Consider the following 12,835-nt stretch of genomic DNA (forward strand, 5'->3'; position numbering starts at 1 on the left):
AATAAAGGGATTCTGAAGATATATCATTCCTGAGAAGCAAAGTCATAAACCGTGTTACTCATGGACTCAGGTTTCCCTGAGCCAACAAACCACACGGAAAAGGACCCATTGTCAACCACCACACCTGTAAACAGGGCATTCATGGATCCGGAAGCATCCTTGCAACAACAACAAAAAAGACAATATATCAGTTAAAAAGTTGGGTGTAAAGGAACTAGGCTAATATCCTGAAGAAAACAAGGCAGGGAGCCACAATTCAAGTTTATCAGTGTGAAATGATTAAAAAGACGTATTTCACTTTTAGACAGAGTAGCAACATTTCGCATAGGGGTTCTGGGTTTTGTGAGGGACTTGTTCTACACTAGATTTCTTCTTTAAAAATTTTATTTTCACCCTTTCAGTGGGATAAAGAAAGTGAAGAAAATCTAGAAATTCAAAAAATACGTTTTAGTTTAAGGCACCAAATCTTTGAAAACTTTCAAACATACCTACTATTATGATCTATGCTTCCAGAGAAAACACTGTGCTGGGCAGCTTACAAACATACTTAGGTAGATAATTTAACAAAATGCTTGAACTCGTGACTACTGCACATGTCAGAACATTTGCACCTTCTTCCCCGACTCTCTTACCATGAGAGGGAGTTCCATGAAGGGTCATGGCATGTCTAGTACTCTCTCAAGTACCCAACATGTGGGGCTCATTTAGGGGATATTAATGAATGCATGAGCAGAATGACATTGTATTAGTTTCCTCATCCCGTGTAATAAATTACCCCCAAATTAAATGGATTAAAAAACCCTACTGTCTCTCAGAGCTTCTGTGAGCCAAATATTTAGAAATGGGTTAGATGGGCAGTTCTGGGGTAGAATCTCTCATGAGGTGTCAATATCTCAAGAGGTCAGCGAGAAAAAAAAAAAAAAATCATGGGTCTTAAAGCCCCAGTCATGTCTCTCATCTCTGGACTCTCAACTGTATTCCATTGATCTACATATATATCCTTAGGCCAGTACTACAGTCTTGAATACTTGGTTTTCTACTGAGTTTTGAAACCAGAAGTGAGAATTCCCCACATCTGTTCTTTTCCAAGTTTGTTTCCGCCCTTCTGAGTCCCTTGCATTTTCATACAATTTTTAGAATCAGAACATCAAGTTCTGCAAGGAAAAAAAAAAGCCAGCTGGATTTTGGTAAGAATCACACTGAATCGGACATCAATTTAGAGAGTATTAGCATGCTAACAATATAAAGGTTTTACATCCATGAACAGTTAACAGTGGCTATCGGTTGAAATAAATCCTCTTACTGGTTCTGTAATTCTTCATGGATATACATTCTCAGAATGTCAAAGAAAAAACTGGGATAATGTTATAAAATGTTAACTATTTTTGCCTCTTTGCTTCCTACTCCAAGTGGAATTTTCTTGTTGATCGCTTACGAAGATAAGAAAAGAGCACACTTTCTGGTTCAAATCAACATTCTACAAGGTTAAAATAACTTTTTTTCTAGTTCCAGTTAGACGGTAAGTAAAGGTTCTATTTATGTCAACAACATACTTAATGCTCTAAGTATATGGAAATGTCAATTAGAATTTGAAAGCAATATTGGGCCAATTGCAACATGATACTCTGCTTAAGGGTAATTCTGAACTGACTACAGCTTTATAAGCAATCATGTCAATAACCACAGACGTAAGAGGGAACACACACACACATTCACAGACTTCTCTAAGACAAGAGTTCCACTATTTTAAAAGGAGCATTGAAAAGTCTTTGCTTCACCACAGCTATCACAAAGGGCTGTGATAAACTAGAGTTTACCATCTCAACTAATGGGCAGTGCGTGTCACTTGCCAAAATCATTCCTATTTTTGCAATAACAGAATTCTTTGCTATTCTCTAGAGATGGGGCAGGCAGACAGATGCTCAGGGCTTTGGGCAAGGACACGAAGCCAAAGCCAAATGGACTTGAACAACACGGGAGCAGTGCAGGGCTTTCAGACTTAGAGACAACAGCAACTTCTTTCTTGACGGGGTCCATAAATTCACTTTTTCTGAAAATTACAAAATACCTGACAAGTAATAATTTAGGGGTGCTTAGGCTTTTCCTTCTCTAAATTACATGGTGAAGAGTCACGAAATCACATGTATCTAAAAATGAATTCCCTCTCCCATCGCTTATTTAAGTAACTTTGAGAACAATCTGTGAAATCTGACTTTTTAGTTGGGAAGTAAAGGGGCAAAAATAATCTGATGATGAAGAACAAGAGGTATAAACAAATGGTATGGAACAGACATGATATTTCTTCAACTTCAGACTTGAGAAATATTAATGATATGATTTTAAGGCCCCCAACTTGCCTCTTAAAAAGTCAAGTTTGGGAAGCTCTACACTTAATTGTATTAATAAAACTATTATAATTCCTATTAAGTTAAAATAGATGCAATCCCCTGTCTAGAATAGGAGGATCTAGAGCAACTTCAAAATTTTCTTTGTCTCCTCCGTTTGCCCACATTTACAATTTTTTCCTCTCTGGTAAAGTTCAGCGGGAGGCGGGGTCTGACCAACGCATCCGAGGCCTTGAAGCATCTTGTCCTTTCTTTTATCAGAGAAGGGAACATATCATATGTGGCTCTCACAACAGACAAGCTTAATTACTACAATTTTTAAAAAGTGAACATTTTTAGCAACACTTTCAGGATCATGGGAGCGTTTCTGACAGCCAGAATGAGTTGGATTTAAACATCACTGCACTATTTTTAGCCTTAAAATCAACACTTACATAAATATTCCCAAACCAATTAGCAGCAGCTGGAAAGTAAAGGTGTTTACATTTAGTTAGCACCAGTGCTAACAACTTCAAGGGCTCACAAGCTGGAGGGAAGGGGCCCAGCACCCGGCAGGGCACTGTTCCCCGGAGGGATCCTGGTGTTGGCACCAGGCTATCATTCCATGTTCCAGTTCGTGAGGAAAGCATGTATGTCATGCAGCCTCATTAAGTTCTACGTCTCCAAAGAAATTTAATGCTCTTGATAAAACTTTTCTTTTTTTTTTTTAAATTTTTTTATTTATTCATTTGATGGAAAGAGATCACAAGTAGGCTGAGAGGCAGGCAGAGAGAGAGGAGGAAGCAGGCTCCCCGCTGAGCAGAGAGCCCGATATGGGGCTCGATCCCAGGACCCTGGGATCATGACCTGAGCCGAAGGCAGAGGCCCTAACCCACTAAGCCACCCAAGCGCCCCAATAAAATTTTTCTTCTTGAAAGAAAATGCTACGTGAATTCTCACTGCTTTTCCCGGGCCGACCGCAGCTCTCAAACAATACTAAAAACAGTTTTACCACACTGTTTTTCATCTCTCAGATGAGAACTAAAATAGCTGTCCCGTTATCAACAGATGTCTTTGACATATAGGTGAAAATAGATGGCTTAGACGTTTTCCCCCTCAGCGCTCTTTAGCCACATTTGAAACAACTTGCCCACCAAATTTTAATGGCAATTGAGTGACGTTTCAGAGCTCAGGTGCATATTATAACAATATTTGCATTTTAAAAAGCCAACTGCAAGTTTCTTTTGAAATTGCACACGAGTTTTAGAGTGAGAGTAATAGAAAAATTATACAGAGAAGACTTGAGCGTCAGGTTACGTGCCTAATGCTCATACATAAACATAATGTAAATTTTAAAATTAAAATTCTGGGCATAATTTCAGAATCTTTGTTTTTACATTTTAGAACAAGAATATCTGTGCTAAGTAAAAACAAGTTGTATTTGATAAGCACACAGATGAAATGATCATGCATTTTGGTAGTCAAGCACTGTTATTCAAGCTTGACCTAACAGACATTCTCCGTGCCTTGGGCAACACCTTACCATGGGAAGTCGTAGCTGCATAGACACCACCTCAAAAGGTTTCAGTTCTAGGGGCACCTGGGTGGCTCATTTGTTAAACACCTGTCTTCAGTTCAGGTCAGGATCCCAGGGCCCTGGGATAGAGACCTGCTGAGAGGGACGTCGGCTTCTCCCTCTCCCGCTCTCCCTGCTTGTGTTCCCTCTCTTGCCCTCTCTCTCTGTAATTAATAAGTCAACAAAGTCTTTTAAAAAATTTCAGTTTTATCAATTTAACATGCCCTTAATTCCTTTTGTATATTTTTCCATATTTTTATATTTATATTAGACTATATATCCACATGTCTAGAAATAGGCAAGAAAATTGGAGATTGAAAAGTGCTAAATTTCAAGTTTCTTAAGAATAAGGACAATTTTAAGAGCGATCCTCAAATTTTAGCCTACATCAGAATCACCCGGAGCCTTGTGAAAACAGATTGTTGGGGCTGAGGTTCTGACGCAGGAGATCTAGGGTAAGCCCTGTGAATTTGCGTTTTTAACAAGTTCCTGCTGTTTCTAGTAAAGGAACCACACTTTGAGAAACAGTGACCTACAGAAACTACTGAATATCTTCAGAAACTCTTAACAATATTAATTAAGCACTGGAAAGAATGGCACTGATGATCCAGTCCATTCATTTTATAGCTAAGAAAACTGAGACCCAGAACGATGAGGTGACTGGCCATTTTTACTTATTGTGACAGCAACAAATCCAGAATCCAGGATTCCTGATTTTCGGTTCTGTGCTCTCTTCTGAGTACCATGGTCATAGTTACTGACTTAATGAATGCTGACCTTGTCATTCATTTTATCGATCCTGTTTTCATTCAATGAAACAGAGTTGTAGAGTTTTAGAGTTAACAAAAACTCTAATAATGTCTTGAGTATATTTTTTTCTTTCAAAGATCTCAAAATATTTCATATATAACATGACAATCCTAGATAATTTTTTGGCATTCTTATTTTAATTTTATGCATGGACATATCCAAAACAAAATGATTAATGTCATGTCCAAGGTGAAATGAAGGGTCAAAGACAGAACTAAAATTATGTAGGACCTATGTCTCTTGAGATTTAGGTCTGCCTACACAATTGTTAACTATATTTACATTGAAATATCTCTTAGTTACAGATTTAATGCAAATAGAATAAAGAAATAACATCCTATCATGAAACATTAAAAGAAATGATTTCTATGAAATTCTATCAAATGTTTCATTATTCTGAAGACTGAGCTCTAATAATTCCATTTTTTTAAAAGATTTTATTTATTTATTTGACAGACAGAGATCACAAGTAGGGCAGAGAGGCAGAGAGAGGAGGAAGCAGGCTCCCCACAGAGCAGAAAGCCCGATGCGGGGCTCGATACCAGGACCCTGGGATCATGACCTGAGCTGAAGGCAGAGGCTTAACCCACTGAGCCACCCAGGCGCCCCAATAATTCCACTTTTTAAACAAAAAGTTACTTTGGCAGAACACAATTAATTAGATCATAAGTAATTAGTCCCCAAATCTTGGCTATGAGGTGTTTGTGCACACATACACCTACTGCCAAGCCAAGAGTAAGTTACTGGAATAAACATGGGGTAAATCTGGACAGGATTGAAATAATTCTGGACTTTATAAAATACACTAAAAGTCAGCAATCTTCCAGTGGACTGTCCCCCAGAGACAGCACAGTTATGAATGATGTTCTGCTCAGGTAAACCCCTACCGACAACATAGAGTTGGCTATATCTTTTCTTCATCTGGTCCGTGTCCAAGACATATTGCATGATTTTAATAGATTTAATAAAGATAGATTTTAAAGGGGGGGAAACTAAGGTACTGTAGTAAAATTAAGCTCCAGTCTAAGACAAAGGAGAACGTTTCCAATAGAAGTTCTCCCATTGCTTTGCCTAGTGACTGGACGCCTAATTTCCTGGCTCTCACTTTCATTATCTGTAACGTGGAGATGGGAAGATTCCTATTTCCATTTCAGATCTAAAATGTCCCAGGACTCAGTGAAGGTACACTACAGAGTAAGGCAGGAAAGCCACCACGGAAGAAACATACTTAGAAAAATTCTCCAAGAGATCAATTAAGAGGTGATTATTCATTTGAACAAATGTTTTCTTGGAAGGCTACTCCTGAGAAGCAAATTCTCACAGAAAGATATAATTTTATACTTTCTTCACATATGGACTCTAAATAACTTTTGAGGAACAGATCTAGGGCATGAGGTAGAGCACACTTAAAACCTAATCCTCCATCTATACCTCATTATCTTGTTATTTTCTATGATCTTTTTTGGATATTTCCTTTCCTTCTTATTGTTAATTAGCACAGTTAGAATTCACGGGTGTGATTTCCCAGTATTCTGAGTTAGGTTTGAGAAGACAATGAAAACTTTTTTTAATATATATATATTTTTAAATGTAGACCCTTTACACATTTTACCTGCTGGGTGTGTGTGTGTGTGTTTGTGTGTGTGTGTGTCTGTGTGTGTGTGTGTTTTGCTTATGTGTTTCTAGTAGGAACTTTTTTAAAAAAGATTTTATTTATTTATTTGACAGAGATCACAAGTAGGCAGAGAGGAAGGCTCCCCGCTGAGCAGAGAGCCCGATGCGGGGCTTGATCCCAGGACCCTGGAATCATGACCTGAGATGAAAGCAGAAGTTTTAACACCCTGAGCCACCCAAGCACCCCTCTAGTATGAATTTTAAAGTGGTCTCGACTAAGCCTGATACCACAGAGTTAAAACCCCATAGGAGTTTAAAGAGCATGGGGGCGGGGGAATAGATTCTGTTTTGTTTGTGAGATCTGAGAATAGATACACTGACCAATCTCACGGAGGTATCAAAGGAAAAGCACCATTGATATGAGGAACAGCGTGTCACCTGTTCCAATCTTTCCACAGAAGCCCAACACCAATGGGTTGCTGCTTCCCAAACAAACACATCAGTGAAAGACCGCTTTAAAATTCATAGAAATGTGGGAGTTCAGAAGTTCAACAAGGGGATTCTGCAACCCTTATTTTAATGTCCACTTTTTCTTACTCACACTCAACACATTTCAGAAAGTGCTGAAATGAAAAGTAGGAAACACATGTATTTTTTTTGCCAACACTGACATACTTATAATGACCACTTTGACTTATAGATTCTTGCCCCCACCCAGTTGTAGCTGATTTTCCCTACTTTTCTATATTACCAACCACTTCAAAACCACTGGAGCTTAAGGCTGAGGCCCAAGGTGACATTGTCTATTCCTGAAAGGGTGACTATTGAACAATATAGCACACTCTCTGGTAAGGGTCTGCTTGAGATCACGCTCCCACCATAAAACATAGGCTCAAAGGTATTGTAAACATCTGCTGCTCTTCCGTTTAATCTACTTAAACTGTACCATCTTCCCAAATAATTAGAGTACCGGACTGTGGAAAGGGACAGTTTGATGGCACTGGGGCCTCACATGTGTCCACAAACCATCACCCAAAGCTGGTCAGCAATTACAAAAAATTTCTAGCTTAATCGTTTTCACTTTGCTGGCTGAAATTTCTTTCTTTCTTTCTTTCTTTCTTTCTTTCTTTCTTTCTTTCTTTCTTTCTTTCGGATTTATTTATTTATTTATTTATTTGGCAGATCGCAAGTAGGCAGAGAGGCAGGCAGAGAGAGAGAGGAGAAGAAGCAGGCTCCCTGCTGAGCAGAGAGCCTGATGCGGGGCTTGATCCCAGAACCCTGGGATCATGACCTGAACCGAAGGCAGAGGCTTTAACCCACTGAGCCACCATTGAAATACATTTCAATCAAGTTTGACTCAGGTAAATGTACCACAGGCATTTAAGCAAAGCTGTAGGACTTTCAGGTTTGGCTGCGAGAGAGTATAAAGATAAAAGGGCACATTATTAAAGGCACACTTCTCATTTGCACAAGCACCTCACTCTTGCTGCCACAGGCACACTTTCCTCCTGGTCTTCACTATGAAAACCTTCACTGTGAAAATGGGATGTGGAAAACTTTGAATCCACAGACAAAGTCCATAAAGATGTGTTTTAGCAAGGGGAGGGGGAAAGCACAGGGCATTACGTGTATGTTTGGTTTAGTAGAACCTTTCAAAAAGATTTTAAAATAAAGGAAGTAAAAAATCTATGTTGAAAATCCTTTATAATGATCAGATGAGAGCACCAAGCTTACAACCCATCTTCATTCATGAATAAGGCACATTCAAGGACTTACAAAAAAAATGTCCTTCCATTGTCCTCACCCCATAAGCATTTTACTCTCCTCTCATCCAGGCCCCAACTCCCCTCACCCCGCCATGCGCACCTGCCTCTCTCCCATGACCTCCATCTATCTTTCCACACAATCATTTTGCCATTCACTTTGTCATTCTTGCATTTCACTCCATGACACCTTTATTGGAAGCCTCTAGTTTCGAAAAAGTGATCTCACTAGCTTATATTATAAAGACCAATTGAAAATAAACATTGGGGAAGGATCTTCTCTGACAACGTAAGGTGCATTTGAAGCAATCTTGGCCATGACATATGTGAAGAATGAGGAACAGCAGGAGAAGGAATAGCACCGCACGAGGAAAGCGGCAGGGGAAGGCAGAGCCAGCTGTGCCGGCTTGGGTGTTAACAGCATGTGGAAACAGCTTTAAGGAAAGTGCACAGGTCTGAACCCCAGAGAATAGCTGTAGTCAAGAGTCACAGTCAGCAAAAAAGTATGCTTTTGTTTTGTTTTTTCTCTAGATAAAGAGATACAATAGAGAGTTGGGGAGATTCAGCAAAAGTAGCCATAACTAACGAGACGAGATCATATAAGAAAGTCACCATGCATTTCTGCTCAGATACAAATGTTCTCTACTTAAAACTGTACAGTACCTGAGGTGTGGGGGGAAGTTCTGCCCCATTAAGAAGATCTCATTGGTCTAGATATCAATAGCTAAAATGTAGGCTCCAAGTGGGCTGTGGTCTTCTTCACTCATATATCCCCAAAGACTGGAACAATGCTTGGCATAGAGTAGATACTCAACAAATGTCTAGACACACCAGCTGCATAGACCACCACTGCTTTTCCGGCAAACATCTATCCCACTTTCAACATCCTTTAACAGAATGGGCACTTCCTCCTTGAGCTCTCTACATAGCTCTCTCTCAGGCCATGTTAGCTCCGTACTAAAGTTCATGTACATTTCAGGGCAGGCAAGGATTCCTTCATAGGTCTGTCTCCCTTGCTTGGGGAATGTGTCTTTTCTAGTTTTATATACCTGTCACCTAGCACAGGTCTGAAATACGATAAATATTTCACTTTAGAGGTGTTTACTGGATAAAGAAATCCTTTCCCTAGAAATCCTTTACTGTAAAGTCTCTTAGGTAACATTCGATAAAAAAATAATATGTTTGTATCTCAACATTGGTGAATGCTCTACAAGGTGCAGAGTATTACACGAGACTCTATGGGGGGATTCAAAGATGACTGTGACACTGTCTTTACATTCAAAGCTGCAAACTAGCTGAAACTGTTGCCAGAGGCATCTCTGGCAAGAGAATTTAAAGCAGAATTGAAAGCTAATCTTTATTTATGGATTAAAATAATTGAAGTAAAAGAATGCACCAATCTGTACCTGGCTCGGTACAGATCCTGGCTGGTTACAATCCTTTATATATGCCTTTATATTTTATTTATCATAATGCAATGTAAAATGACTTCCATTATTTATAAAATATTTCTAAACCAATATTTAAAGCCATCTAAATTCCATGGTCACTGGAAGCTTGAGTATCTCAGGCTCTTGCCAGCTGGGAGAGAAACCCCATCATGCTGAAACCTCTAGACAGGAGAGTATTGATCATGGGAAAGACGGTGACCTTGCACCTGAGGCAGGACCATGAGCAAGGCCCCACTACTGCAGCAAAGCTCTCTGTAATTTTTATTCACTATGCCTTTCTCTTCCAGCTCTCTCACTTCTTTAGGTCCAAACACAGGTCAAGGTGACAAAAAAACTCTTGGTTCAATGGCCTTTTTTCCATTGTTCCTCCCTCCTTGGGCACCTCCTTATCCTTCAACGGTACATCCCTTCTTAAATACCTCCATATCGACCTCCTCCTCCATTATGTGTGAGAATGCCCTGAAACTCTTTCACAAGCTCAAGAATTTCTTCAACTATCCTCTCTACTACCTAGATTTAAATGAAAACGGACATTCTCCAGTGGAACCACTTACTCAGCAGCCCTCTGAAGTAGGACATGTCCCTTATCTTCATGCTCCCAACCTCCAACCTAGAGCTGCTTCTACACTGAGATTTTGTTTCCTCGTTTATAACCTGCGGCATCCTTCCTTGCTAATGCCTTCTCATTGCCTTCACCAATCCATCTTCCCGTTAGTCCTCTACCATTTCCTCCAGTCCCATTATTTTAACTAATTTATGTATCTACTCCCCCCATGCCTCATCTCTTGTTCCCATCCCGGTTGATTTTCACTTCTGCAGGGTCCTTACACTGTCACTTCACTCAGTAACTTCCTGCTTCTGTTTTGGAAACTAGAACCAAAAGCAAAATCAAATACAGGATGCCAAGGGAGGGGCCCACCTAAGTCCTTATTACCCACCAAGGAGATATTCTTGTGAATCAAAACATACTAAATGATATGTTAGCCAGGGCTAGCAAACCCATGAGCCAAACAGGATTCATTTAGCTCACACACGGTTATTGTGGGTCTCCATTGTGCCAGGCACTATGCTAAGTAGTGGGAATAAAAACAGATATACTCCTCACCTTAATGAACTCCTTTTGGGGAGAAAGGAGCAGAGAGGTCAGAGAGAAGGGAGTAGCAGCTGGTCTCACTAATATTCATCTGTGTATGAACTCCAAAATTCAACTCAGCTGAGAACCAGTCAGATCCCAACTGTAGTGCTATTCCTTCCCCAACCTTGACCCTTCCTGCATGTAACAGCTGTATAAGCAAATCGACTAACAGAAATTAATTATTCTTCCTCTGAAGCAGTATTTTGAGTTGTTGTGTTATTTTTTTTATCACAGTCTCATCTGTAAAACTAAGAGTAATGATTCATCTCCCAATACAGATATATATATATATGTATATATATATATATATATATATACACATATATATGCATATACACACAGAATTGTGCATAAAATTTTCAGGGCTTTCAAAACTCCTCAATCTTGACAATGATCTCAAGGTTCAGATGGGACATCCACCTGCTAATCTACGTCCATACGTTGGACAGAATCATGAGATTTGTCTTACAGGGATATTAAATGTTTCCAGAGATTCCTTAGATAGTGATTGCTACACAGGACAGTTTCTGAATAGGACAGGCGGTGGATGCTACAGATAAAAGGCCTGAGTGGATTTGGGAGGGTACCCCACTGATCACACTGCCCATCTAACTCCCCTGAGAACCTCCAGGGAGGGGAGAGGCACGGTACAGACAAACATCCCTTCAACACCTGTCAGCAGATGTTGCAATCTTTTTCTGAAGCCTCCTTGACAAGCTAAGTGATTCCTGCCCAAGAACTTCTCAGTGTGATTGACTCACATTGTGCCATTGCAAAATTACAAATTATTACATGTTCTTGACCTTTGGCTTACATGCAGTGTATATGAAATTTCAAATGTTAAATCTGTAAGTACTAGAGGTGTGATGTTCTTGACTACTGGTCCATTTGTGGCTATTCTGAGATTGACAGAATCTGGCCTCTGATTCTTAAATCTCTTCCAACCACTGCCTCCAAACAATTACTAGAATATGTGGCAAAGGTGCTACATATTTCTTTTTTTTCTTTTAAAGATTTTATTTATTTATTTGACAGACAGAAAGCACAAGTAGGCAGAGAGGCAGGCAGAGAGAGAGGAGGAAGCAGGCTCCCTGCTCGATCCCAGGACCCTCGGATCATGACCTGAGCTGAGGGAAGATGCTTTAACCCACTGAGCCACCCAGGTGCACCATACTCCACAGATTTCTTAATTCACATTTTTAGAACTGCTTCTATTAGATAGTGACGATTTGATCCAAATGGCATGCCTGGGTTAACCTTTGACTCCCATCCAGATCTACCAAATGAGCATAGCTAATGGGGCAATTCCATGGGACAAGAAAACGTAAGCAATAAAAACTGGTAGAGGATGAAACTGGCAGATGGTTTAGAACTTCTGATTCTTCTTACATAAGAGCTACAAACCAGCCCTCATGAAGAACTTCCCAGAATCACAAGACCAACCTTCCACATAGCACATGGCATGGGTATCAATTTTTCTACCACTTCCACTTTTATTCTTTTTTTTTTTTTTTTAAGATTTTATTTATTTGACAGAGAGAGAGAGCTATCAAGAGAGGGAACACAAGCAGGGAGAGTGGGAGACGGAGGAGGCCTCCTGCCGAGCCCAGAGCCAAATGCAGGGTTCAATCCCAGGACCCTGGGATCATGACCTGAACTGAAGGCAGACGCTTAACAAATGAACCACCCAGGTGCCCCTCTACCACCTCCACTTTCCTTAGGCTTCAGGGACACAGTAACTACACACAGTAAAGGATATCTGATCAATGTCATATGAAATTCTTACAAAAGCTCACATGGTTTCAAATTGACAAAGTTGGAAGAAAGCAAGCCACGCCAGTCTACATTAGGGTCCCTGCTTGAGTTTTATCAGTATACAGTGGACACTCATCTTTATAGAACAAATAAATCAATGAACAAACCAGCTCATCCATCCTGGTGCCTGTGAACTAGGCCGTACCTCTACCCTCCCTCCCACAGAACGGTGGGGCAGCTCACCTTTTCATAACTGCGTATAGAAATAACATACTGAAAGGAAACTGTATCTTTCTAATCCCTCAGCATAATGTTGGTTTATTAATACTTACAAATATTTGAATATTTCCTGAACTATATTTTTAATAAATAAGCAGTATAATAGAAGGGTAAAAAAAAAAAAAAAA

General features: G+C 39.8%; 1 protein-coding gene across 3 annotated transcripts in view; it reads right to left on the minus strand.

The window, feature by feature from the left end:
• The window catches only part of PARD3B (par-3 family cell polarity regulator beta), a 1,038,672-nt gene that overhangs the window by 494,097 nt on the left and 531,740 nt on the right, over positions 1 to 12,835 (minus strand). The window lies entirely within an intron of this gene.

This window comes from Mustela nivalis (assembly GCF_964662115.1).
Source record: "Mustela nivalis genome assembly, chromosome: 11".
NCBI classification, from domain to species: domain Eukaryota; kingdom Metazoa; phylum Chordata; class Mammalia; order Carnivora; family Mustelidae; genus Mustela; species Mustela nivalis.